At 34.8% G+C, this 27728-nt stretch overlaps 2 protein-coding genes across 4 annotated transcripts in view; one reads left to right on the plus strand and one right to left on the minus strand.

Moving 5' to 3' along the window:
* The window catches only part of LOC118745443, a 329715-nt gene that overhangs the window by 292038 nt on the left and 9949 nt on the right, over window positions 1–27728 (plus strand). The window contains exon 5 of the mRNA XM_036478896.1: window positions 24200–24705. The gene's annotated coding sequence lies outside the window, so the exon portion shown is untranslated. The remainder of the gene's footprint in view (window positions 1–24199; window positions 24706–27728) is intronic.
* The window catches only part of LOC118745642 (polycomb protein PHO), a 189190-nt gene that overhangs the window by 45272 nt on the left and 116190 nt on the right, over window positions 1–27728 (minus strand). The gene's annotated exons all lie outside the window — the stretch shown is intronic.

A 27728-nucleotide genomic window follows, 5' to 3' on the forward strand; every position in this document is an offset into this window, starting at 1 on the left:
AAGCAGAAGCGCATTGATGTTGATACGGACCTTATGGATTACTGGGAGAGTAAAAAATTTATCTATACATACTAATTATATAAAGAGAAGTCCCTTTTTTTTTGTAACAGGTAATCTCGCGAACGGCCGCTGTAGTGTAGTGGTAAGCAGTGGGCGCTTCCACTCCGCAGCACCAGGGTTCAAACCCTGGTCAAACCAACAAAGCAAAAATATAGAAAAAAAAGTTTTTTCTTAACAGCGGTCGTCCCTCGGCAGGCAATGGCAAACCTCCGAGTGTGTTTTTCTGCCATGAAAAACAGGTTCTCACAAAAAATACAATCGCCGTTCGGAGTCGGCGTAAAACTTTAGGTCCCTCCGCTTTGTGTGACAACATCAAGGCGTACGCCAAAAATCGGAGGAGAAGCTCGGCCAAACTCTAACATATGTGTAAGCGCAAAAAAAAAATCTCGCGAACGGCTGGTCCGATTTTCATGAAATTTTGTATATAAAAAGCTTTCAGTAACCACCATGTTTTAGGATAAAAAAAATTTACTTTTTTCGGGTAGGTGTACCAGGGACCGATCTATTCGAAAAAATCGTACTTATGGTCCCATTTGCTTAAAACTCGCTACGCAGGTAGCTTTTCAGCATATATTAGCATATATGATCCATTTTTTCCCAGAAGTGGACCAGGGACCGATCCATTCGAAAAAATCGTATTTACGGTCCGATTTGCTTAAAATTTGGTACGTAAGTAGCTTTTTAGCATATATTAGCATATATGATCAATTTTTTTCGAAAAGTGGACCAGGGACCGATCTATTCGAAACAATCTTATTATGGTCCGATTTGCTTAAAATTTGGTACGTAAGTAGCGTTTTAGCATATATTAGCATATATGATCCATGTTTTCCGAGAAGTGGACCAGGGACCGATCTATTCGAAGAGATCGTATTTATGGTCCGATTTGCTTAAAATTCGGTACTTAGGTAGCTTTTTGCCTGGATAAGTTTATAGATTCCTGTTTTCCAATTTTCATGCAATTTCGAATATAAATAGCTTTGAGCAACCACCATATCAAGGGGCGAATTCGTCAATAAGCAAGGTTTTTTTTGCGCCAATCAGAAACAACGGATACTGTCAAAATATAATTATAATATATAATATATCTCAACTAATATATACTTTGAAAGCCGTTTTTTAGTTTTCGCAAGGCTCGAGAGCGGCTGAACCGATTTTTTTGAAACTGCCACCTGCCGCACGTGTCCCAAGGATGGTTTTAGGCTAAACAAAATCTATATGTAAAGGGGGCGTGGCACCTCCCATACAAACCGAATTTCTCATGCTACATATCTCTGAAAGTGTGCATGGTAGAGTTCTGGAACTTGGTATGGAGATATACGAAATCAATCGCATACCCTTGGAGAAAAATTTAAGCTATTGTAAAAGGGGCGTGGCATCACCCATACAAACCAAATTCTTCATACTACGTATCTCTGGAAGTGTTCCTGGTAGAGTTCTGGAACTTGGTATGGAGATATACGAAATCAATCGCAAACCCTTGGAGAAAAATTTGAGCTATCGTGAAAAGGGGTGTGGCATCTCTCATACAAACCGAATTTTTCATACTGTATATCTCTGGAAATTTCATAGTAGAGCTCTGGAACTTTGTATGGAGATGTACGAAATAAATCGCATACTCTTGGAGAAAAATTTTAACTATTCATACTGCATATCTCTGGAAGTGTTCATGGTATAGTTCTGGAACTTGGTACGGAGATATACGCAATCAACTCTTGAGGAAAAATTGGAACTATTGGAAAAGGGGGCGTGGCATCTTCCATACAAACCGAATTTTTCATACTGCATATCTTTGGCAGTGTTCATGGTAGAGTTCTGGAACTTGATATGGAGATATACGAAATCAATCGCTTACTCATGAAGAAAAAGGGCAGCTGTTGGAAAGGGGGGCATGGCACCTCCCATATAAATCGAATTTTTATACTGTATAGCTCTGAAAGTATTCATGGTACAGTACTGGAACTTCGCATGTAGATATGTATGTAGTTGAAATCCAGCCCATACTCATGGAGAAAATTTGGGCTATTTGAAAAGGGGGTGTGACGCCTACATAAGTACCGACCTTTAGCTATCTTTGAATGTATTTATATTTCTTCTGTAGGTGTGTTTGTGAGTGAAATCCTCCTAAATGGTTGCACGGATTTTAACGAAACTTTTTGTGTGCGTTTGAGTGGGTCTCTGGATGGTTTAGTTTCACAATTTAATCCGACAGTTGGCGCTGTAGTTGAGTTATTACTAAAAATCTTATTTATGATTCGATTTGGCTGTTTTAAATATGTATGCAATACTACTGCAAAAACGTGCTGCCAAGTGGTGCTGAAGTCGAGTTATTACTAAAAATAGCCAAGTGAGAAAAGGGGCCGTGAAGATCAGATTAAATCGACCTGCTGCACCATTGAGTATATCGAACGCTCCTGCGTTGCGATTGGCCCAATGGATGTGATTTTCCAATATTATTATGCGTTCAAACTTTTAAGGTATTTCGTCTGAAATAAGTAGATGTACATTGCATTTATGTAGAACAATGATCCGCACCTATTTTGAAATTGCCACCAACTATACTGTAAAGCTTCTAGGACATTCACTATAGAACTGGGGCATTGTTGCCGCCAGGGAGTGAAGAGGAAAAAATTTATTTCGCTTTCCGAATAACCGTGCTCTGAAATGCCGCACAAATGGAGAATTTCAAGAACTTCTTCACGGATATAACACTTTCCTTAGGTTATTTAAAGCGGCAAATGACCACCAAACCATAATCTTAGCAGACGAATGTGCCAATGAAAATCGTAAACGTGAATTGTTGGTGAAAATGTTGGACCAAAAAGTTTTAATAAAATACATATATAATAATTTTGGGCGGGACGAAGTTCGCCGGGTCTGCTAGTATATTTATATGTGTCAAGTGCCAGCGACACAAGTTAGTGTAGAACGCGCGTTCTCAGCACCAAGCTTATAGCATATTTCCACCAAAAGCTTAACTGCAGTTAAAAGCAAAGATAAGTACTAATTATTTAAACATGGGGTGATTGGCAATGTTTATTTCTTACTTTTTGCTTTCATACTTTCGTTCGCTTGTACTTAATATGACCAATTACCCCGTTCGAGTGATAACCTTGTTTTTCGAATGGACATAAACTGCAGTTAAGGCTTTGTGGAAATGCCCTTTTATTCTTAGCGATTTGCGATACAATTTGTCGTAGAACTTGGAAGCTATGTATATTGTTAAATTGAATTCGGAATCATTCCTGTAAAAAGGTGAATAACTTAAATTAAAGAAACTCAATATATTTGCAGAAGATAAAAACTGCATTTGAAAGCATGTGCATTTATTATTACAACATATTGGCCCTTATTATGAGCTGCATTCGATTTCCGATCTTCGCTAGCTATCGAAGATCGAAAATGAAATTCGTATTATGAGCTATGCAAGCGTGTCGAAATTTTCGTTGAGTATCGAATTTAATTTTTTCGAATTTTCTGTCGAACACAATTTTGCTTTCGTTGGTGTAGCGAAGTGTTGGAAAATTGTGAAGAATCTATGATTTTGAATTTGTTTTCTTACTTTTGGCGGGTAGACACTAATTTTAAACAATTTTTATTAATTTTATGCAGTTCTAACGTCGTGCATAATAAACACAAAAGCTGGTTTTACTTATGAAAGAAAATCCCAATACTCTGTTGGCATGATCTCTGAGAACAAAATCATAGAGCTGTTTACAGTTTTAATATATTTTAAATAGATTTGGATCACAAAATTTCTTAAATATATTGTATGTCAAAATATATTCGAAAGACTACACTAAAACTCTCTCAAACGTTTTCTGCTCCTGGCCAGTTTTCTAAGCTCTCACCCTCTGACGAATCGTTGAACCAGAACTCCGTTGTACTAATTTTTACCACGTTTTTATAAACTCGCTTTATTTTTTATTTCATTTTAATTTCCACAAATTTACATATGTGCATATGTATAAGCACACTATTTAGTTTGCTCGATTTGTAAACAAAAGTTCTGCGCGGTGAAAATATACTATTCTGAACAATCTAAACGAGCGAAATTCACAATAGCGCTATTCTTCATCGAATGAGCGCCATAATACCAAATGAAAATTCGTTCGATCAGCACTTTCGACCACAGTCGAAGATCGAATGCAACTCATAATAAGGGCCATTGTATTGTGAATATGTTAACCCCTATATTGACCGAAAAAATAAGTCAGATTTAACTTTTAAAATGGACCGAAAAAATAAGTAAAATTTTAAACTTTATATTTGTCAAGTTTTAACTTTTACTTTTGACCGAAAAATATCAGTAAAAAATTAACGGATAAATGCTGACTTTTTTGAAAACAGTAAAAAAAAATTAAATCATATAAGATTAACAAGCATCACATTGCTTTGCACACTAACTTTTTGAATTGAAATTTTAGTTTCGATCCCTGGTATAAATATTTTATAAAGTTCTGTGTATTATATAAATTGTAAATATTTCAACGAAATAGGTGGACGTATTGTTACTTAGGCAGTGTAATGTGGTAATAATTTTAATTTCTATGAAAAGAGCACATCGTCCCTAAATACGAATAAAGGCGCGACCTTAAAAGTTGACTGCGAAAAAGACGCATGGAAAAAACTTCCGCGAAGTAAGACTCTTAACATAGTTGATGGCGAAGAAAGACGCATTACAATATTTGATGGCGAAGAAGGACGCGCAAACTTATTTTCGTGGTCAAATATGTTTGCTGGTGTAACAGTATGTAAATTCCCCAAAGAGGTTTTGGGGAATGACGCTTAACAGGTCTATTCTGCGCTGGTAATAAAAAGTTTGTAACCGGTAAATAAAGTTCCTGTAAATTTTTAAACCCTTTTCGCATTCTGTGTACTCTTGTAACCGGTAAATTTTGTTACCATCTCATAAGCTGGTATCAAAGTATTTCCCCGTGAAATATGCAATGCCAGAATTTGCACAATTCTTCATAGCTGAATCGCTGAATATTTTAACTGCATTACCAACGTTCTTAGAATCGCGGTGACTAGAACTGGTAACATTTTTTGGTAATAAAATTTCCCGGTTACAAAATCTTCGGTAACGCGCAGAATGGACCTGTTAGTGACAGTTCTTGGCCAGGTATAAATCTATGTTTACGCTTCTTTCTTCGCCGCCAGCTAGGTTACGCGCCTTTCTTCGCGGAAGTTTTTCTTAAGCGCCTTTTTTCGTAAACATTCTTTTACGCGCCTTTTTTCGCTGTCAAAACACTAGCGCGCCTTTATTCATATCTAGTGCCGATGTACTTTACTATAATATTGCATTTGTAATATTTACAGTTAAAAAAAACATTTTTTATTGTAAATAATTAGCAAAAAGTGCGAAAAATTGGTAAATTCACACCCTTTTTCAAATTTCCAAAAATAATTTCTATTGAAAATACTTGTCACATGACGTGGAAAGCACGAGGCCGGTATCCCTGAATGGAATACAGTCTGTTTTTTTCCTGACATTAACCAAAAGCTGAACTTTTTTACCTCCACGGTAAATTATCTTTTTGAGAAATATTTTCCTTTAAGAGTCGTTAAAACTTCTGACAGAAAACAACCATGGTTCACAAGAGAGGTCCTACTAACTATTAGAACCCGAAATGAGCTTTACGTTCGTTGGAAACGCAAACCAACTTGTGAAAACTGGGAAGCATATCGCAAAGCCCGAAATCGCGTTAATCTTACTACGAAAAAAAAGGCAGCACTATCGAACCAAACTAAATGCAGACTTACCAAGCAAAATACTGTGGAATAACCTAAAGTCTGTGGGCATAGGAAGTAAAGGCGACTTTGAATGTAATTTAGATGTTAATACCATGAATGACTATTTCTTACAGTCGAACACTTTGCAAAATAGCAATGGGTTCAAACTAGACCAAAACCTTTAATTTAAAATAAATAAAGCTTTCAGTTTCTCGACTGTGACTGAGTATGACGTTTTAAAAGGTGTTTTCTCAATAAAATCGAATGCTATTGGTGAGGACAGTGTAAGCTTAAAGTTTTTAAAAATTATTCTCCCAAACGTACTTCCTGCACTGACACACATTTTGAACTTCTCCATTACCTCATCGACATTTCCGGACGCCTGGAAGATAGCCAAGGTTACTCCAATTCCTAAAAGTCATTCGGGTGTTTCTCCATCGGATTTCCGCCCGATAAGTATACCTTCTTCGCTGTCTAAAGTCTTGGAAATAGTTATGCATCTTGATAGAAATAAACTTCTTACGCCGAACCAGTCTGGTTACAGAAAGGGTCACAGCTGTGCTACAGCTATGCTAAAAGTAATAGAAGATATTAGACCTGTGTTTGATAGGGGTGATTTAACTATTTTAACCCTATTAGATTTTTCCAAGGCTTTTGACAAAGTTGATCATAGAATACTCTTACTTAAACTAAACAAATATTTTGGATTCTCTGATAGTGCGGTAAAATTACTTGAAAACTACCTTGGTAATCGTAAGCAAAAGGTTGTTGTAAAAAATGTGTGTTCTGAGCTAAGAGGACTGCACTCGGGGATACCACAAGGATCCATACTAGGCCCAATTTTGTTCAGCATGTTCATTAATGATATCGTTCACTGCTGTAAAAGCGTGCCCATACACTTGTATGCGGATGATGCTCAAATTTACCTTTCTCGTCCAATTGGTCTCTCTGAGGACTTAATAGTCAGAATAAATGAAGATCTCCTTTCTATTTCCATCTGGGCCAAGTTGAATAATTTTAGCTTTAATGCAACGAAAACCAAAGCCATATGTATTTCACACTGTTCGAATACTGAATATCTTCTCCCAACTCTAACTCTAGAGGACACACCGATCATTTTTGAACCAGTTGTAACTAGTCTTGGTTTCAAAATAAATTCCTATTTGGGGTGTTCGGATCATTTAAACCACACCATAAGTAGGATTTATTTTGTTCTGAGAAAACTATGGTACACAGCTGACTTTGTTCCTCAGGACATAAAATTACGTTTGGTGAGCACTCTTATAGTGCCACTCATTTCATATGGTGAGCTCATCTGTGGACAACTGGATAGTGCATCGGAGCGAAAACTTCAAATGGCGTTAAATAGCTGTGCCAGATACGTATTTGCTAAGCGCAAGTTCGACCACATATCACATTTTAGTTGTAAGATACTTAATTGTAATCTGATTGGTTTCTTGAATTACCGCAGCCTTATATTTTTGCATAAGCTCATCAATTTGAAAAACCCGAAATACCTTTTTGAAAAATTAACATTTGCACAATCAACTAGAACTTGTAATCTGATTGTACCAAAACATAATTATCTTGCTTCTTCTAGAATGTTTTTTGTCAGTGTTGTCAAACTATGGAACTCCCTACCAAATGAAATAAACTATGGAACTCCCTACGAAATGAAATTAAATCCGTGCTAAATGCTAGGCGCTTTAAACTGGAAGTGTTTAAATTGTTCAATATATAAAATTTTTCTCTCTTCTTCATCTTTATACAAAATAATTTTAAGCTAATTTATTTTTATACCTACGTATGCCAATTATCATAGTTGTAAACGATAATATTATATACGATGGACATCAGTTTTATGCACAGTCAGCTACTTAAATAAATAAATGACTTTGAAATTTGGTGTGTTGACATGCATATGTATCTATGGTACATGTTTATTGTAAAGTAGATATACTTTTGTAAAAGGGGCGTGGCTCAACCTATAGGTGTGAAATTTTGAATTAGCCATAACTTCGGAATCGTACGTCACATGAATTTGAAATTCTACTCTGCAAAGTATAATATACTTTTGCAAAAAATGGTGCCGATAGATGGCGCCGGAGTCGAGATATTTAGAGAACCCGTCTTTATCGTATGACCTGGAATAACGGGTATTAACTTTATGATAAGAAGTACTTCTGCAAAATATGGACCCAAAACATAGATGGTGCTGAAATCACGATATTTAGATGCCGCTCTACAAATTAACATTTTAGATGGCTTAATAAAGCTCCATTTTTCGAGTATGCATACAAAGAAGCGCAAAACTGTTTAAGCCTAACTCTAGGCATATCATCGGGTTATCGGTATATCAAGAAGAAGTGTGCTGAATTGGAGAGAACACGGTAGGAATATCAATGACCCCGTTTGAACGGGAAAACTCTTTCATCCTGTGGAACAGCAGAATTATAGAAGAAGATTACGCACTCTCGGCAAACCTTGCAATACTTGCAGATATCTCACAGGTATAAATAAGAGCTCTTAGAATTGAAGGAGATTAGTACTTATACCATATGTTATCTCAGCGCTATTATTCTTGGTCTGTGAGTAAGCAAGGTTTTGCTCTTAAGTTCTTTCAACCTAACATAATAATTTTTAAAAATTACAAACCGTTTTTCCATATCAACACTATTTTTGTATTGGTCAAAGCAAAAGTTCCTATAAGGCATCGCGAAGCAAGCCAGGCATTTGCTAGTAATCAAATAATATATTAAAATTCTAACCCTATTATTATTCCATGTTATAATATACATATATAACATATATCTATAGTATATATAACTATATACATATATGGATATACATACATATATGTTACGAGCAGGGAACGGATTTTTAGGACTTAAAAACCTATAAAAAAAGGCAAAATAAAATAACCAAATAGGCTAGAAAAGGCAAAATAAAATAGCGAAATAGGCAGGAAAAGGCACTAGAAGTCGCAAAAAAGGCAAAATAAGGCACTAAAAAGACAAATGCCGAAAAATTACAAAAAATATATTTATTTAAGAAATGTTGATTTTACAAGGAAGAGAAAAACTATGAAATAGTTTCATTATATGAAAAATTTGTAATTTGAATCTTTGATTATTTTCTCCTTTCGAGTTATTAACTCACATTTTATCTCTATAGTTGTAGTAACATTGAACCACAAGATGCATTTGAAGTTTTCTGGCAGCGTTTTCATTCGATTTTCAAAATAAAAGCCTTAAATGTACTAAACGTGCGTTCGACGTGAGTTGATACAAGTGGCGCCCAATTTAAATATGGAACATTTAAAGCTTTCATATTATCAGTAATATGGGCTTTTTCCTCGCCCTTTACAATCAAAGGTAGAAAAGGCAAAAAAAAAGGCAACATCAAATGTGTATATATATCAGGGAAAGCTAAATCATGGACATTCTTAATCGAATATACTCCATCTCTTTAGAAGAAAAAAGGCAATTTCCATAAAATCCGTTCCCTGGTTATGACAAACTGATATTACCATACATATGTGCATATCGTCACCTGAAATGCAAAGAGACGTAACAAACGTCATCGCTGAAATTCAAAAAGTCATAACCAATAAAAAATTCAAAATTCACTTTTTGATTTATATGACGGATTTCATCGAATTACAACTCCCCTTATCATTTTAAGAAAAAAAATAAAAATATTAGTCCCGACATTTTCCATTTCAGTTGCGATGTTGTTACTTTTTTTTTGCATTTCAGGTGACGATATGTATAAATATAAGTGTAAAGATGATATCTTAGTTTTTACCTTTTGTAAAAATGACTGCGACTGCAATGTGAATGAATTTCAGTTGCTTTTTAGACTGATATAAAATAAAGACATTTATATTTCTTTCCTTAAATGTAATGTAATTAATAATGCTGACTATTATTATTATTATGACCCTTTACCCTATACCTGAAGGCTTTTAATATAGGCTAGCACTTCGGTGTTTGTTCCATATTTTGAATGGATTAAGTGTTTTACCACCAAAACAATGCCATGTGAAGTACCCAGTATGAGTTCGAAGGTCCTCCTTGCCTAGATTTATGAGCTTTTTTGAATCTTCTTGTGATGGATAGATGAAGCGCTTAGCTTGTCTTTGCCCTGGACATTCACTCCAGTGCCAATCGAATTTTTTGTCGACCCACTTGTTTATGACCTCCCTTAAGTGTGTTTTGGTGAGCCCGCAAAAGGGTTCCGGGCCATGGAATATTGTGGTAGCTCCGTGTTTTGCTAGGCGGTCCGCCTGTAATGCTGACTATGTCGCATGTTTTGCTTATGTTGAAATGCATATATTTGATGCATGATTTGATTTCAATTTATTCGACAGTGTCTTCATATGTCATTGTCAAACATGTATGAGCGACATAGTATGAATTGGCATGATTTTATAGTTCAACATTCGCAGACCTTTAGTATCTAAAGGGTGAACACACCAAAACTGCGACACCTTGGGAAGCTTATAACTTACCCAAAAAGATTTAAATATTTTTAAATTCAAATACCATAAGTTGGCCATGACCTTAGTTGGACGCCTGGCAGTTAGAAAACCAGGGAGCGGGGGTTAGCATGGTCAAAGTGATAAAAACAGTGCTCGGAAGGTCCTCAGTGCGTTTTCGCGAGATCCGAAGGTTTTGTCGCGTTATGTTGCAAAATCCGTACGGAGGTCGCAGTTTTTCGTACAAAAGGTAAAGCGGAAAGCTTCATTGAGATGTTCTACAGCTCAAACAGCGCCAGACTGAGGCGCAAAGTAGAATGTTACAACGAAATCCCGTAGTCCGAAGTTGTATGAATTCCAAATTAAAAGATACAACTGCATTGTTATGGACTACGAAATCTACTGCTTTCAAAATTCAAAATATATTGCAGGTCCAGATTTGTATACCGCTGCAAGTCGTCAAGATGCCCCTGAAAGCTGTAAGCTGAAAATGAAGTCCAAATTTCCAAAAAACTACATGGTTTGGCAAGCTATTTGTTCCTTTTTTTTTCAAGCTTTTTTCCCATCCGGGACAATGAATGATCAAGTTTATAGGGATGAGTGCGTCAAAAAGCGTCTTCTCTCACTTATCAACATATAAGGTAGTAGGCCACTGTTCTAGGCGGACTTGGGAAGTTGCCACTATGCCAAGGACACATTGCCGTGGTATAATGCAAATAACATCAATTTTGTACCTCACGACTGAAATCCACCCAATAGCCCAGAGCTACGTCCTATTGGGGAATATTGGTCAATTGTCAAAGGAATCTTGAAGAAAACAGGGGAAACAGTAAAAAATATTGAAGAGTGCAAAACAAAGTAGTTGTGCACATCGCGTAAAGTCGATGATGCAGTCGAGCAGAACAGGCGTGTGCGATGAAAATTCCGGTCACTTGCATATGGAGCAAATAATAACTAACATTTTAACATTTTAATAACATATAAACTTCCAAGTTATATAATACAAAAAAAAAATAATTTCTAAGCCTTCTAATTTGTTTCTGGTAGTAATCTCTAAGTGTCGCAGTTTTGGCGTGTTCACCCTTTACCAATTCGTAGTTGTTTTCCATCGTATTCATTCAAAAAGTCGGTTTCAGTTAATTGGTTGGTTAAGGGAGTTCGCAAAGTACCAACAAAGTCATATTATGATTTTTTGTAGTGCTAAAAAATAGTTGGTTGACGTTTAAAGTTCTCTAAACATTTATTTAAGCTTTTAAAGTTTACGACATACAACAATACGACACTTACGACACCGTTGTGAATCGCTCAATTATATTAAACTGCCTTTTATCAAAGGCGATTTACTTGAAAAATCCAAAAGGAAACAAATTTATTCACGTTAATCAATATCAATCAAGTTTCAGCGAACCATCCTAACTGAAACTAGACGACTGATTTTGCCAACTTGTTGCCCAGCTGGTTTACGATGCCAATTATCTAGTTGGTAATAAAACGGAAAGCCCTGTTAGCTATACCTTTTAAGCAGAATGATAATTTGATTATTGTTTTTACTATTAATAAATAAATAAATAGTTGGTAAAAACCAGGTGGCTTTTCTAGCTAGTTTTGACTAAGTGTAGAAATCACTTGGAAACAACATATGAATTTTCTTTTTGCTTTTTTTTTGTCATATCAAAATTGCCTAAGTCCACAGACCAAATTTTTCCATTTTTTTGGTGCCATACACACTGACTGAACAAATTATAATTTAAACTAAAGCACTGTGACTAATTAATGTCGACAGGGTTAAAAAAAAATTTTACTAATAACTATTTATTCAAAGGTGACTAAGTCCCACTGTAGGATTAAATCAAAATTGCTTAAGCCCGTTCCAGCCAATCATATTGTGCTCTGCTACTGCAGATTGGGACATATGAGTCGATACATACCAAACCTGCCTAAGTCCACCTCAAGAAATTTTGGGAAATTTTGTTTCAAGACTAACAAAGTCCACATGGTATTTTCAAACGTACTTAAGTCGAACATAAAGACTTCTTTATTTTGAGTATGGCTTAACTTTCCATGATTTTTTCAAAAAATGCTTCCAACATCTATTTTGTAAACATTTTTACAGTTTTACAAAAGCTACTTGAAATAGACAGCAAGAAAAGAAAGAATTTCCCAAAATTCTCTCATGTCGGACTTGAGCAGGTTTGATATGTATAGACTCATATGTTAAATTTTTTTTCTAGAAAACTAAAATAAAAAAAGAAAATCAATAATAAATATCGGGGGCTTATATTCATTACGACCTACATATCTGCAGTTTCCTCAAAAACTCTGAGGTTTGCCATTGCTTGTCGAAGGGCGACCGCTGTCATGAAAAAATTTTTTTTTCTACATTTTTTTGCGATGTTGCTTTGACCAGGGCTTGACCCCAGGAATCGCGCACTGCTTACCACTACACCACAGCGGCCGCCGTGGGTGCAGATACCCACATTTTAAATCAGTACGGCAGAATACTACTTCACAAAAACGGCAGGTCTTCTATAGAAAACTATCGAGGCATAGAGAAGCTCTCCCCTGTTCCCAAATTATTCGAAGCAATTATGGTAAATCACCTGACATATTCTATATCTTCTTCAATTTTACAATCTCAACACGGGGTTTCTAAAGGAAAATCTACTATCACTAATTTATTGGAGTTTACAACTCATGTCTCAAACGGTTTTAGAGAAAATGCTCATACCGACGTAATATACACCGATTTCAATAAAGCTTTTGACAGAGTATGAAACTTGTTACACCCGTCTTCTTTAATGGATCTCTTCTTACCTCAAACGCAAAGAGTTAATTTTAAAAACTGTTCTTTCAACATCATGAAAGTTTTTTCAGGAGTTCCTCAGGGAAGCCATCTTGGTCCGACTTTGTTCCTGATATTCATTAATTAAATTTCATCTAAAATAAATTATTCAAAAATTTTAATGTATGCTTTAATGTTATCGAAGAAAGTTCTTTGTTACAAGCGGATTGAAGCAACTTGGTTCGTATGTGTAATGCAAACTATATGCCACTAAACCTCAAAAAATGTAAAGTTATGTGCTTCTCTCGAAGGGCAGTTCAACCAGCTGTTTATTCCTTATCAAATTATAATCTGGAGCAGGAATTCAAATTTGTCGATCATGGTATCACAATGGATTCCAACTCAATTTCAACCTTCATATTAATGCTGCAGTCAATAAAGTCAAAAGCGTATTTGCACTTTTAAAGCGATGGTCAAAAGATTTCAAAGATCCTTATGTTACAAAAGCTCTTTTTACCACTTTAGTTAGACCCATGCTATTGTTTGGAATCTCCGCTACCTAGTTCATTAGGAAAAGATAAAATCAATTCAAAAAGAATTCTTGCTTTTAGCATTGCTTGATTTTAACTGGGATTCTGAGTACAATCTCCCTCCTTACACTTATCGTCTAAAGCTCATTAATTTGCCTACACTCGCAATTCGTAGAGAAATGCTAGGTATAATATTTATCGCAAATTTCATGACAGACTTGATTAATAGCCCGACCCTTCTGGCTGAGGTGAAGTGTAATATTCCATCTCGAGTGTCAAGACACTTTCGACCTCTGTTTTTGAAACCATGCAAACGAATTAAACGAATCCGTTGTTCATCGTTGTTCATGTCAAGATTTTAACGTCACATTCCAGAACATTTGACATATCGGACATACTACAAAAAAATATCGATTCCTCTCTTAATAGTTGTAGGATTAAATCAAAATTGCATTGAAATAGCATATCCAATCAACTGATGAATTTGGTTCTGTAACTGTTTGGGAACCTTTGAGCACTCATTACATCTTAAAAACTGTTTGCAAACCCCTGAGGTCTCGTCATGTATTGAGAACCGCTGAGCTCATTATGTACATACCATTTCAACATAATTATTTTTATTATTATATATTATTATTATTTCAACATAATTAGGTTCGTAATCAGCAACTCCAAGAAGATAAGAACCTGCAGTTAATTTTTTTTTTAGTGTTGGGTTCTCTAGCGGCCTAAAAGTTGTAAAGCAAAATCTAGTTTACGGTTAGTTTAGACGCCATGTAGAAGGGAGAACATCTAGGCGGTGATTTTAAGACCTTAATCCTTGTAATCCGTCCCATAGAATTTTCGCCGTCGCACGGTACTGGTTGACATGGAACGTCTATTTCTGTTGAAGATAAGCTCAAGGTGTGTCTCGCTGGAAATCACATCACAAAAACGTGCAAAAAACTCTACTCAGCGAGGGGTGGAAATGAGTTTTACGCGCATCCATTACATCGCTACGTTTAGCGACCTCCCAGGTGTATACGTAGTACGTAGTATATATATTAGACTGCATCACCAAAAAAAGTTGCGGTTTTTCCGCCGGGATTACAAAATTTGTTATATTTTAAGACGTCCACCAAAATATTTCAGGAAAATATTAAGATTTAAGCGAGCTGGACCGATTTGAAAATACCTCCAAAAATGAAGTTTTTTATGAATAAAAACAGTTTCTTAAAGAACTTTTTGAAAAAAGTCCCCTGAGATGACAAAACAAATTAGGCTTAAAAATTCTGCATAAAAATATTTAAAAATCTTTTCAACGGAATCGCAATAATGAGATTTTTGATGCTGTTTTTTTACTTTTTTCAAAGATTGATTTACGAAAAAATTAAATAACTGGGCCAAAACTATTCTGATTTAGACTTATAGGATCTCGGTAGAAAGGTATTTTCCCACTATTTTTATTTATGTGCAAAAAAAGTCATTCGTGTCCCAATATTTTTTATTCAAATACCAACACATCTTAATTCAACTTTGAATGATATTCGTTCATCCTACCTTTCTCTTTCATCCTTTGAATGAGTTTATTAGCAAAGAAATAAAAAGGGTGGAAATACCTTTCCAATGATATCTCACAAGTCTAAATCGGGAGAGTTTAAGCTCAGTTATTCAAGTTTTTCTTATACCAATCTTTGAAAAAAGTTAAAAACAGCATCAAAAATCTCATTATTACGATTCCGTTCAAAATTTTTTAAAAATATTTTTACGCAAATTTTTTAAGCTTAAACCGTTTTGTCAATTGAGGGGATTTTTATCTAAAAAAAAATCTTTAAGAAACTATTTTTATTCATAAAAAACTCCATCTTTGGAGGTATTTTCCAATCGGTCCAGCTCACTTAAATCTTAATAGTTTTTCGAAATATTTTGGTGGACGTCTTAAAATATAAGAGATTTTATAATTCCAATGGAAAAACAGTACCGATTTGTATTTGTATGGGGAGTGATGCAGTCTAATATATATAAATGTAAATGATCCTTTGTATTAAGCTTCAAAACTCGAGAACGGCTAAACAGATTTGAATAATATATATTTTTTAGATTATTCGGTATAGATACGAGAATCATTTAAAACAAAAAAAGTTGAAGGGCTGTCACCAGTTTGAAAATTTTCCATTAATTAATTTATTTGATAAAATAAACTAAATATAACAATACGGGTTTTATATAGGGCATTTAGTAATATGACTACCTTTAATACGACACTGTATTGCATAACTATTGTATTAGGGTTAAGCACCATAAGTACGATCAATGCGACACTGTTAGAGAAATGTAAATATAGATGTACGAAAAATAAAGACCTTCAGTCAGTAAACAACCATACCCACGTTTATAACAACTGCGGGCGAGCTACGGGGTATTAGGAACTTTATTCGCGTTTACAAGGTTAGGTTGGCCACGTTGGTTTCATACAATAATGCCGAATACGGAGCGCCAAAGTGTAAGCCAAGCATTTACGTTTGAGGCTTTTGACGAGCAAGTTACAACTTGGGGCCGTTGGGTCAAGCGTTTCGAGAACGCTATAGATATCTTCAGTGCCGACGGAAACAAAAAACGTAGCCTGCTACTGCACTACATGGGAGCTCTGACGTACAATATACTGTGTGATAAAGCCATGCCAAAAATACCAGAAGATTTAAATTACGATGAGATAGTGCAAACATTGGAGGATCATTCCAATCCAAAACCAAATGAAATATTGGAAAACTATCGATTTCACCTTCGGAGACAACGAATAAACGAAAGTTGTTTCGAGTTTGCAATTGCATTGCGTAAGTTATCAACAACTTGTAATTTTGGAACTTACATTGATACGGCGATAAGAAACCAGTTTGTCTTTGGCTTAAAAAACCAAAACATACAAAATAGATTGCTTAAAAAGAAAATTTGACGTTGTCCAATGCTATACAAATAGCACGTGCCTATGAGACAGCAGAAAAAAATGGTACCGAGTTACACCAACAAGTCAAGGCACCCACAGAAAGTGTGAATAACCTGTATAGAAAGAACAAAGCAGTTAAACCACAGCAAAAAGAAGAACAGCCGGCCGGAAAAGAACAAAAAAATAAAGACAAAAAAAGCAAACAGTGCTTTCGGTGCGGGAACAGCAATCATATGGCAAATGATGAAATGGTAATTATTGTAAGAAGAAAGGCCACCTGCGGTGAGTTTGCTTGAAAGAAAAAACGGAGATATGCCAAATGGAAGAAAAGTCAGAACCGGCAAAGCAAGCTAATATAGTTGTAGAAGAACTATTGCAAATAAGTGATGACAATAACACGCAACAAACACGAGCTAAGATTAAGGACGATTTTATAGTGGATGGAAAAAAGATAAGTTTTGAAATAGATACAGGTGCACCAGTAACTCTACTAAGCGTAGCGGATGCCAAAAATCTATTTCCAAAACATAGAGTGCATGACTCAAATGTACAACTATACAGTTACTGCAAAGCGCCCATAAAATGTCTGGGATATATATGGGTCAAAGTGGAGTCCGGGGACGGAGAATGTTCAAAAAAGTGATGGCTCGGTTCGCCTCTGCGGCGATTATAAGGCAACACTCAACCCGGCATTACACATCGACGAACACCCATAGAAGAACTTTTTAGCTGCATGGCTGGTGGGGTCAAATTCACAAAAATGGATTTATCGAAAGCCTATCTACAACTAGAGGTAGAGGCGGAAGACCAACACCTCTTAACACTAAGTAAGCATAAAAGTTTATTTCAACCGACACGACTCATGTTTGGGGTTGCCTGTGCTCCTGCTAAATGGCAACGCCTCATGGAGCAGTTGCTAGGTAGTATATCAGGCGTTAAAGTCTTTTTGGACGATATCAAAATTACGGCTGCAGACGATGAATCGCACGTACAAAGATTAATGCAGGTTTTGAAAATATTGGACAGGCACAACATGCACGTTAATTTGCAAAAATCAGAATTTATGAAGGATAGCATTGAGTACTGCGGGTACGTCATAAGTAAACAGGGTATTTCAAAAGTTAAACGCAAAGTAGATGCTATACAAAATATGAGAATACCACAATCGAAAGACGAACTACGTTCATTTCTCGGGATGGTTAATTATTATGGGCGCTTCATAAACAATATGAGTACGTTACTTTACCCCCTAAATAGAATGTTACAAAACGACATCGATTTCAAATTTGACAGCAAGTGCGAGCAAGCATTTAAAGAATTGAAAAAGCAAATGCAATCCGACACCACTTTACGTCACTATGATCCAACTCTGCAGTTACTGCTCGCGGTCGACGCTTACTTAGTGTTAACAGGTACGGCGAAGAAAGACCAATACAGTTCGCTTTACAAACATTGAACCAAACACAACAAAAATACAGCCAAGTAGATAAGGAAGCATATGCAGTAATATTTGGAGTACGAAAATTTCACCAATATTTGTTTGGGAGAAAGTTTACGTTGGTTACGGACAATAAGGCAGTAGCGCAAATTTTTTCTCCGAGTAAGAGCCTACCTGCTGTTACTACGACACGTATGCAGCATTACGCCATATATCTAGCATCGTTTAACTTTGATATCCGCGTAAAGAGATCTTCAGAAAACGCAAACGCAGACGCCTTGTCCCGGTTACCACAAGGCATGACACAAAACGTCATGGAAGTTGACATTATTGAATTGAATGCTATTCAAAATTTACCGCTAACGGCAAGGGACTTAGGCAAGGCAACGAAAGAAGAAAATGAAGTTAAGGGCGGTATTATCACTTGCAAAGCGAATGAACTTGGAGAAGCGAACGGTTTGGCGAAGGGAATGGATTGGCGAACGCAACTTAAATATGCATTAAGAGTTTTCGCTTTTACCAGCTTGTGCAAGTTCTTTGCATCGCGAACACTTTTAATACCTTCTCTGCCTTTTAATTGGCTTCGCCAAACCGTTCGCTTCGCCAAAATCATTCGCTTCGCAAGTGATAATATCACCCTAGGGTTTTAATTGAGTCTTTGAGGTATGAAAGAGTTTGTAATTCAAGGGACAGGTTTGGCATAGAACAAACAGAATTTTCACTGCAAGGTGACTGCTTACTACGAGGAATACGGGTCTATATCCCGATAGAACTTCGAAAAAAAGTATTAATGGAACTTCACACCGGTCATTTCGGTAACTCGAAGATGAAAGCTCTGGCTAGAGCATACTGCTGGTGGCCCAAATTAGACGTGGACATAGAAAACATGGTACTGAATTGCTCATTGTGCCAAGCCCATAAGCCTAATCCACAAATGGTGCCCGTACACTGTTGGCTACCACCCCGCAAAGTTTTCGAGAGGGTGCATGTCGATTTCGCTGGACCTTTCATGGGGAAATATTTTTTCGTTTTAGTAGATGCGTTAAGTAAGTGGCCGGAAATACATATTGTACCAAATATAACAACAACGGCAATAATACTTAAATCCAAACAAATATTTTCGGCGTTTGGTCTCCCAAATATTTTAGTGGAGAGTCGTCTTGACGGCGCTCGGGATAAAGACTCTCAAACAAACTCGCCGATAGATAAGGACACAGAGAACGTGTGAGTGCAGAAATATTTTTTTTTATCCCAATCACGAAAAACAACTTCTACAAATTACAAAATAAAATGTCCCAATTTTTTTTATTTCGTACCAATAGCCCAATATGAAACTTGTGCAAATCTGTACAAATTCTCCAATCGTGTGACACTGACTTAAAAAGGCTCACAGTGTTTCAAAATTTTTGACACTATTAAATCGATATAATACATGAAATATTACAATATGGGTATCAAATTAAGAGGTTTAAGAGAGAATACTGATGGAAATATTTTTGAGAGGGTTGCCATCTAGTTGCAATTTTTAACTCAGTTAAATTGGTAAAATAAATGAAATATTGCAATGCGGGAGTTTAAGAAGGCTTACAGTTGAAAATATTTTTGAGGAGGGTTGCCATCTGTTCGGAAATTTAACTCAATTAGATTGATAAAATAAATGAATGCGGGTACCAAACGAAAGATATTTGAGAAATCTTAATATGGAAATATTTTCACATATCTAAATAGCAGAGCTCGCAAATAACAGTTGACACATTTTTTCAATGCTGTCTGCGCTCACTAACAAACAGAAAAAAACGAAGCACACTCGGTGTTGTACTGAGCAAACACTTTTCTCTTCGCATGTGTTATCTGTTTTGTGTTTTCGGTTGAGCAAAGCCAATGAATCCGTCTTACAATAAAAACTTAAAAATACACATTTGCTCGAGCGTACACAAAACAACTGTCTGCAAGTGAGCAAAACACAAGAAATGTCTGCGAAAGATGCTTTTTTTGTTCTTGTGGTAACCGGTGCAAACAGGGAAGAGACATTTTATCAAGTGTTGGCTATTCTTTGTTTAAAAAATGTTTATTATTTTTTTACCTAACAAAAACTACGTAAATCAAAATTTCAAACTTTATACAACAGTTTTAACAAATGTTCATCAAATTTTCAAACTTTTTATTCAGAATTAAAAAAAAATCTAGGTATGCATTTTTATAGCCTATTCATTTTTAGTACAATAAGGTGCAAGTTGGAAGTAGCTAGTACCGTTGATTTTTGGCAATTTTGGTTTTGCATGTTCTTCCATATAAAGTACTTTCGACAATATTTGTTTGGAGAAAATGAGCAACACTTTCAACAAAAGAAATTGCTAACAATATAGTGAGTGGATATAGTGAGTGGAAGATTTACACATTTCGGCAGCCGGTACGAAAACACCCTACCTCAGAAGTTTTTCCAAAAACGTCCTATTTAAAAATTTGATTGAAGAACGCCTTATCTCAGAATTGGTTCAAAACCGCCCTATCTCAACTGAAATTATATTGAAAATATATTCATATATGGCGTTTTTGAAACGGCAGCTGAGATAGGTCGATTTTCCACTCAGCCGGTCGATATGTAAAATACATGGCGTATGAGTAACCTTTACTGAGATATCTTATTACCAGGGAACGGATTTTATGGAAATTGCCTTTTTTTCTGCTAAAGAGATAGAGTATATTCGATTAAGAATGTCCACGATTTAGCTTTCCCTGATTCCATATATACACATTTGATGTTGCCTTTCTTTGCCTTTTTTAAGATATTTGCTTTTTTTAGATATTTGCCTTTTTTTTGCCTTTTCTACCTTTAAAAAAGTGATTATAGCATTTACATTTATTTTTTTTTAAGATTAAAAAATATACACATGCCCATGCGGCTTATAGAAGCGCAGGGACCTCTTGCCAAATTGGTGTTGAAAAAATTCAAAGCCGTTTTCTCAGCTAACGTAGGCTTGAAGACAATAAGGGGTGTGGATAAAGTTGTAAAGGGCGAGGAAAACGCCCTTATTCCTGATAATATGAACGTTTCAAACGTTCCATAGTTAAATTGGGCGCCGCTTGTATCAACTTACGTCGAGCGCACATTTAGAACATTCAAGGCTTTTCTTCGCGAAAATCGAATGAAAATGCTGCCAGAAAACTTCAAAATGCATCTTGTGGTTCAATGTTACGACAACTATACAGATTAAAGTTTTATGAGTTAGAAACTCGAAAGGATAAAATAGTCAAAGATTCAAAGTACAAATTTTTCAACTAGTTCATAGTTTTTCTCTTTTTACTTGTAATATAAACATTTCTAAAAAAAATATATTTTTTGATTGTTCTTCGTATTTTCTGTCTTTTTTAGTGCCTCATTTTGTTTTTTTTTTGCAATACCTTTTTTGCCATTTCCTGCCTTTTTCGCTATTTTATTTTGCCTTTTTTTTGCCTTTTTTACAATACCTAATGCCTTTTCCTGCCTTTTTCGCCATTTTATTTTGCCTTTTCCAGCCTATTTCGTTACTTTATTTTGCCTTTTTTATAGGTTTTTAGGTCCTAAAAATCCGTTCCCTGCTTATTACATTAAACGAGCAATTATTGTAACTATATATATGGGCAAATCTAAAAAATAGGTACACTTTCAAACAAAAAATTTTAATTTTTAAATTTGTGAGCACACCTATGTTTTATATATTATTTTACTCGTAATCTCTTAACAAACCTATTAATATAAGTGTAATTCATATTCATCAAGTGCTTCAAAAGTTAGACGAGGAATAAACATGAAATAGAAAACAAAAGAATAAGCTGGGTTGAAATTACGCTGTTCAAGTTGTAAGCTTTGAGGAAAGATTTTGAAAGTTGAACTCACTTAATTGGGATGTTCCAAATTCAATGGCATGCCCTGTTTTACCAGATTGGCTCCGGTTTTCGAGATAACGGTACTTGAAAATTTGATTAAATTTTAACTATTTTATAAATAACTCCCTCAATTTCGAAGTTATTTCACTAAAATTTTGCACATAACAGTTTTTTAATATTACCTTAATTATTCCTTAAAGTTATCGAAATAGGTTAACATTAACATATAGCTCCAATACAACTGATTACTCAGATATGTGTTTTTGCGCAATAACTCTAACTTCATATCTGTTAAATTGAACCTATACTAAATTTTAACCTGTTTAATTGAAGGAGTTATAACGCAAAACAACGTCTCAGATCAATCAGTTGTATGGGAGCTATATGTTTTAGTGAACCGATTTCGATGATTTTATGGAATAGTTAAGGTAATATTAAAAAACGGTTATGTGCAAAATTTTAGTAAAATATTTTCAAAACCCAGGGACTTTTTTTATAAAATAGTTAAAATTTAAAGAAAGTTTCAAGTACCGCTATCTCGAAAAGTGGAGCCAATAGGGTAAAACTTAGGACGCCATTGAATTCAGAAGGCTCCAATTAAGTAAGAGCAACTATCAGAACATTTGTCGAAAAAAAGTTGCTTTGATACCACTCTCGAAATATTCTGACTAAAAGAAGTAGCATCATTAAGAGTAGTAAATCAGGGTTTTTACACACTTCTAGAGATAAATTTTTTGAAGCATTTTACAGGTATATGTAATTTTATAAGGACTAGCAGTTATAGAAAGATTTAGATCGTTTCGACGTGTTTTCCAAATGTGGCTTTAATTAAGGTGTTTTTGGAATAAAAATTACGCTCAAGATCGCAGAATATTTTATCTTTAAAAGTTGGTTTATTCCGAAAGCACAGCTCTTGCTCAGGTATGAAATTATTCGCAATTGTTTGTAGTACACAATACATACTTAAAAAGTTCTTAAACTTAAATGCTTCAAAAACTATACGCGATAAACCGAAAATTTTGAAAATTGTGAAATGTGAAATTACAGACTTTGAGTTACTTACCATTTCCTTATTTTTTAATGCACACTTTTCTTACCTACTACATTTGAAGTGTACACATAAGTACACATACAATTTCAAATCAGTATATGGTGTGCTTCAAAAGTTATCGCATAATTAATTTTTCACCTCTTAAAAATTACATAAAAAATTCACTTGTTTTCATTATTATTTTTTATTTAAACACCTATAATTCAAAAGTTATGCGGCAAATTGATCCAAATTTTTTTTGAGGCATCAAGTATACGTCAATGAATTATATCCAAAAGCAACCAGCTTGATATAGTTTCCAACAGTGAAAATAAAGCTAAAAACACCAAGGTTACCTGTTTTTTAGATTTGCCCATATATATCCATAGCGTTCTCGGAAACGGCTCTAACGATTTTGATGAAATTTCGTACCTAGATGTTTTGGATTTTAAGGTTATCTGAATAGGCACTATCTCCGAGAAGGCTCGTATAAGGTTGCCACCTATTCGAAATTAGTTACAAATTAATTAAAACATCATAATATGGGTATCAGTGGGAAGGTATTTTAAAGATCCCTATTTCAGAACTATTTTTAATAGGGTTGCCACCTATTTGGAATCGCATATTTATTAAACTTTTTGTTCAGAAAAAAGGTAAAATATTACCATTCATGGGTACCACGAAAAGGTTCTTAAACAATGATTTCCCTATATACAAAATGTTATCCCTTAAGATAATAGTGTAAGGTTGTAATTTATCGAAAACATCGCAATATGAATATCAAATGTAAGGTATTGTTGAAGACTCTGGTCACAAAATATTTTCCATCAGGGTTGCCACGCTTCTATGTAATAAAAATTGTTATTTTGTTAATTTCAATCTGCATTTTTTAAGTATACACAGTACATATACGCTCAAGATATGTGCCATTCATTCCAACGTATTTCGGAATAGGGTTGCCACCTAAATTTTAGAGTAAGAAATAATTCCAAAATATTTTTTTAAAGCTATCCAGATCTTGAAAACTTTAAAAAGTATATGCGCTCAGGGCAAAGTTCGGTCAACCTGGTACTGTCACATAATATGACATTTTCATTCACAACATGTATCGTCCGAAATCGTAAATCTTCGTTGCTTGGATAAATTCGCACGGCCTTAATTTGTATACAAAATAACAAAAATTTCTGTTTACTACACGAGTTAGACAGATTTCAGGCTAACGAAACACTCTTTTATTTTCAAAGTGTAGGTAAATTAAGGAGCGAGTAGTCTAATACATATGTAAATGACAATGTATGCCATTTTTTTGCACGCACGAAAAACTCAATCTTTAAATACTTTAATATCTTCCAGATACCGGGACGTTGCAATGACCCAAATTGAGAACTCTTTACTCAAGAGACAACTTATGCAAAGCGAAACTTGAAGAGATATAAGAAAAATTATATGTAACGTTCCAGTCATAGCGCTCATCATTGTCGACTCAGCATTTAAATTTTCTATACTACTAATGAAGCCATATCCGTTTTCCATGGAGCAAGACGGCTGGAAGAAAAAATTTAATTATGTATTATCTAAAGCCAGAAGGGTAGTTGAGAACGCTTTCGGCCATTTGATAGCGCGGTTTCGAAAAATTGGAAAAGGGATAGATAACAAAATTTACAATTCGAAATTGATAATTAAAGCATGTTGTGCCATCCATAATTTCCTTATTAACCGTAACGATGAGATCAGTAATATTTGGAGGCTGGCTCAGCAGAGAATTGATGATAGCCATCATACTTATGAAGATAATTGGATATTAAATGACTTCCGAGTGTTCTGCAGAAGAAATATGGCATGCACTCTCTCTTACCTTGGTAAGTGTCTTTTATTTAACTTATTAACATATATTATACAAATGCGTATACATTTCAGAAAATCCATTTAATTATAATTTAACAAAACAGCTCCTAAGGGCATTCAGTCAATCGTTAGTAACAGAGAGTTTTTGCAATACGAGCAACTGTTATTAAAATATTTTATTTTTCGCGAATTCTTTATAAAAGTATGGTTACTACTAAACAATTTAATTAAAAAGTGTATTATTTTAATGAAAATTTGCAAAATTTTCTTAAATTTAGCACAATGTTTGGAACTCTGACTTTTGAGGTATGGTTAGTATTTAATAATTTAGTTAAAAGTGTATTTTAATGAAATTCCAAAATTTTCTTAAGTTTAGCACAAGGTTTGGAACTCTAATTTTTGAGGTTTTTGTTGTAATATTAACCATATATAGCGTGGCGACGAATAACTGTTACCCTTTTTTTTTGAGAAATAAAAGGGTCCTTTATAGATTTTGCGAAAAAGCATTTTATTGTTAATTTTCGACAGATTTTACTTTAGTTATATTAATTAGTTTTTAAATTTTAATCCTTATTTACATTTGCCAGCAGTGTAAACTTTGAGAGACAAGTTCATTTGGCACGCAGGTCTTCGTCAGTTAATTTAATCCATGTCTTCTGTAACCATAGGCTAATTTTCTTCATTTTTAGTCCCTTCTACTCCCCCTTTTGTCCAACATAAGGCCTCATACTCAAAAATCGAATAGACTCTCAGAGTCATTTAATGATTACTTAAGGTGTCCACCAGTAACGATTTGAAAAAATTCCTTCTCAGAGTCAGTTAATGATTCGTTAACGGCATTTAATGAATATTAAAGTTAAGTAGACAAAAACCTTTACTTAACTTTTTAACGAATGATTTTGAAATTTTCAATAAATTTCAATTTCAATAACGTTGCTGTAACAGTGGCAATGGTCCAGTGAGCAGAGCACTTTCGTGCCATTCAAGAGATCCGAGTTCAATCCTCGGCAATGATTTTTTTTAATACATTTTTTTTTTTAAGTTTTATTGCTAAAAAGTTCATTTTTTATTTTATTTAACGTTTGGAAACGTTTTTGATTCATTTGATTTTCTTTCACTTCCAGTTTCTCAAATTTTTAGTTTTTCCTTTTTTTGTATTTTTTTTTTTTTATCTAGTTTAGTTTTTAGAAAACTTATTGCTAAACGATAAATATAATAACACTAGTAGCACATCTTTCAATTAGTTATTCGAAATACAGAAAAGGGCTTTCAAGATAGTTGTCGAAATATAAAGACTTTTGTTTCTCGAAAGACTGAGGTGAGTTGAAAGATAGATGCCAGAATTTACCTGTTATTGGTTTTGTTTGTCTTTAAGCAAACAATTAAATTAAATTAAAAAAAAAATGTTTCCTTTTTAAAGCAATAAAATATATAAATCAAAAGAAACTTAGATCATAAAAACAAAAAAAATCAATAGATAGTTTTTAAGAATTAAATAAGAAAAAATAAATAAATAAAAAAGGAAAAAGAAAATTTTCCTGCCCTAGGACTCGGACTCGGATCTCTCGAATGGCACGCCAGTGCTCTGCTCACTCAGCCATTGCATCTGTTGAGCCAGTGCGCGCAAAATGATGTAAATACTTATTTTTATATTTGATTTCAAACTGAACGAAAAAAGTGAGTGATGCCACAAAAATGAAGGGCCGCAACTGGGGCCATACTTAAATTTTTTATTTCATAATTTTTAACTCTGAGAGGAAACATTAACAGATTTAACGATCATTAGTTAAGTGCCCGTTAGAGCTAATTTAAGGAATGTTTCTGAGTGCGGCTGTAAGTCAGAAAGCCAATTTTCATTCTCCAATTGCGGGTAATGTTCCGATTTCAATTTGCGTGTGTGTATATAAAAAGAATTAAATAAAAATAAAAAATAAAACAATCGAAAAGAATGTCCAGCAAAGAAATATGTATTTTAAAAAGTAATAAAAAGAGCCAAAATGTTCTAAGCAAAGAGAAAGTAAAAAGAGCCGAACTTTGCTAAGCAAAGGGCCGCATTTGGCTTAAAGAGCCGCGTTTTCCCACCGATTGGTCACTCCTCTGCGGTTGGTCACTCGCTGTGAATCAAGTTAGATGCCTGTAATTTAACGTTATTCGACAAGTTCTTCCCAATCGCCCCTCCCCAAATAAAATCCTGTATCCGCCACTGATAAGAGGGTTGTCACCCCTTTAAAAAATTAAGTTTAACTAAAATTTGTCTGGCAGCTAGCGCTGTGCGTATCTTTTGTTTGAAGGTGCTCAAAAGGCCTAATTGTACTAAATGCACTTAATCTTGTGCGGCTAATGATTATGTTGCTTGCGGAATTTGCGAATTAACATATCAAATGTGCAAAAATAGTGCTAATGCCGTCAATTTCAAACAATTCTGCTAATAATAGTACACTGACGCGCTCAAAGGCTAAGGTCGCTGACCCTAATTCTATGCAAGTGCAATATCCACTAAAAAACAAATCTACACAAATTACTTCTGATGAGTGTATCAATAATGCTTCTGATAGTACTGCTTATATATCACCATCGTCATTAAAGTGCTTTAAATTAGTTAAGAAAGACGTGAATTCAGACTCCTTAACTAAAGTGAATTTTAAACTCGGAATTTCTTCTTCAAATTATAATAAGCTGCTCGACCCTTCTCTGTGGCCATCCAATAATCGACCTTTTCCAAAGGCCGGAGTTGCAGCAGGCATTCCATAGATGAGCATGCTGCGCTACACAATATCTCGTGCCAAACACATCTAAATTCAATTAAGTCACTGTCGATCTTTTATCAAAACGCGTATCGCCCAGTTGTCGAAATTCGACATCTTTTTCATACACTTTTGAATTTTACCTGTCACCAATACTAACTCCGTTATGCGAATTACTATTTTGAAGTCCACCAGCATAATTTGTAGCGAATTTACAGGAAAACTTAAAATCGAATTATGAACGTTAATACCGGATTGATTAATGCTTTTTCTACCAAGTCTCCTCCAAATTT

Source organism: Rhagoletis pomonella, unplaced genomic scaffold, assembly GCF_013731165.1.
Source record: "Rhagoletis pomonella isolate Grant_MI unplaced genomic scaffold, Rhpom_1.0 Rhpom_scaffold_00009, whole genome shotgun sequence".
NCBI classification, from domain to species: Eukaryota; Metazoa; Arthropoda; class Insecta; order Diptera; family Tephritidae; genus Rhagoletis; species Rhagoletis pomonella.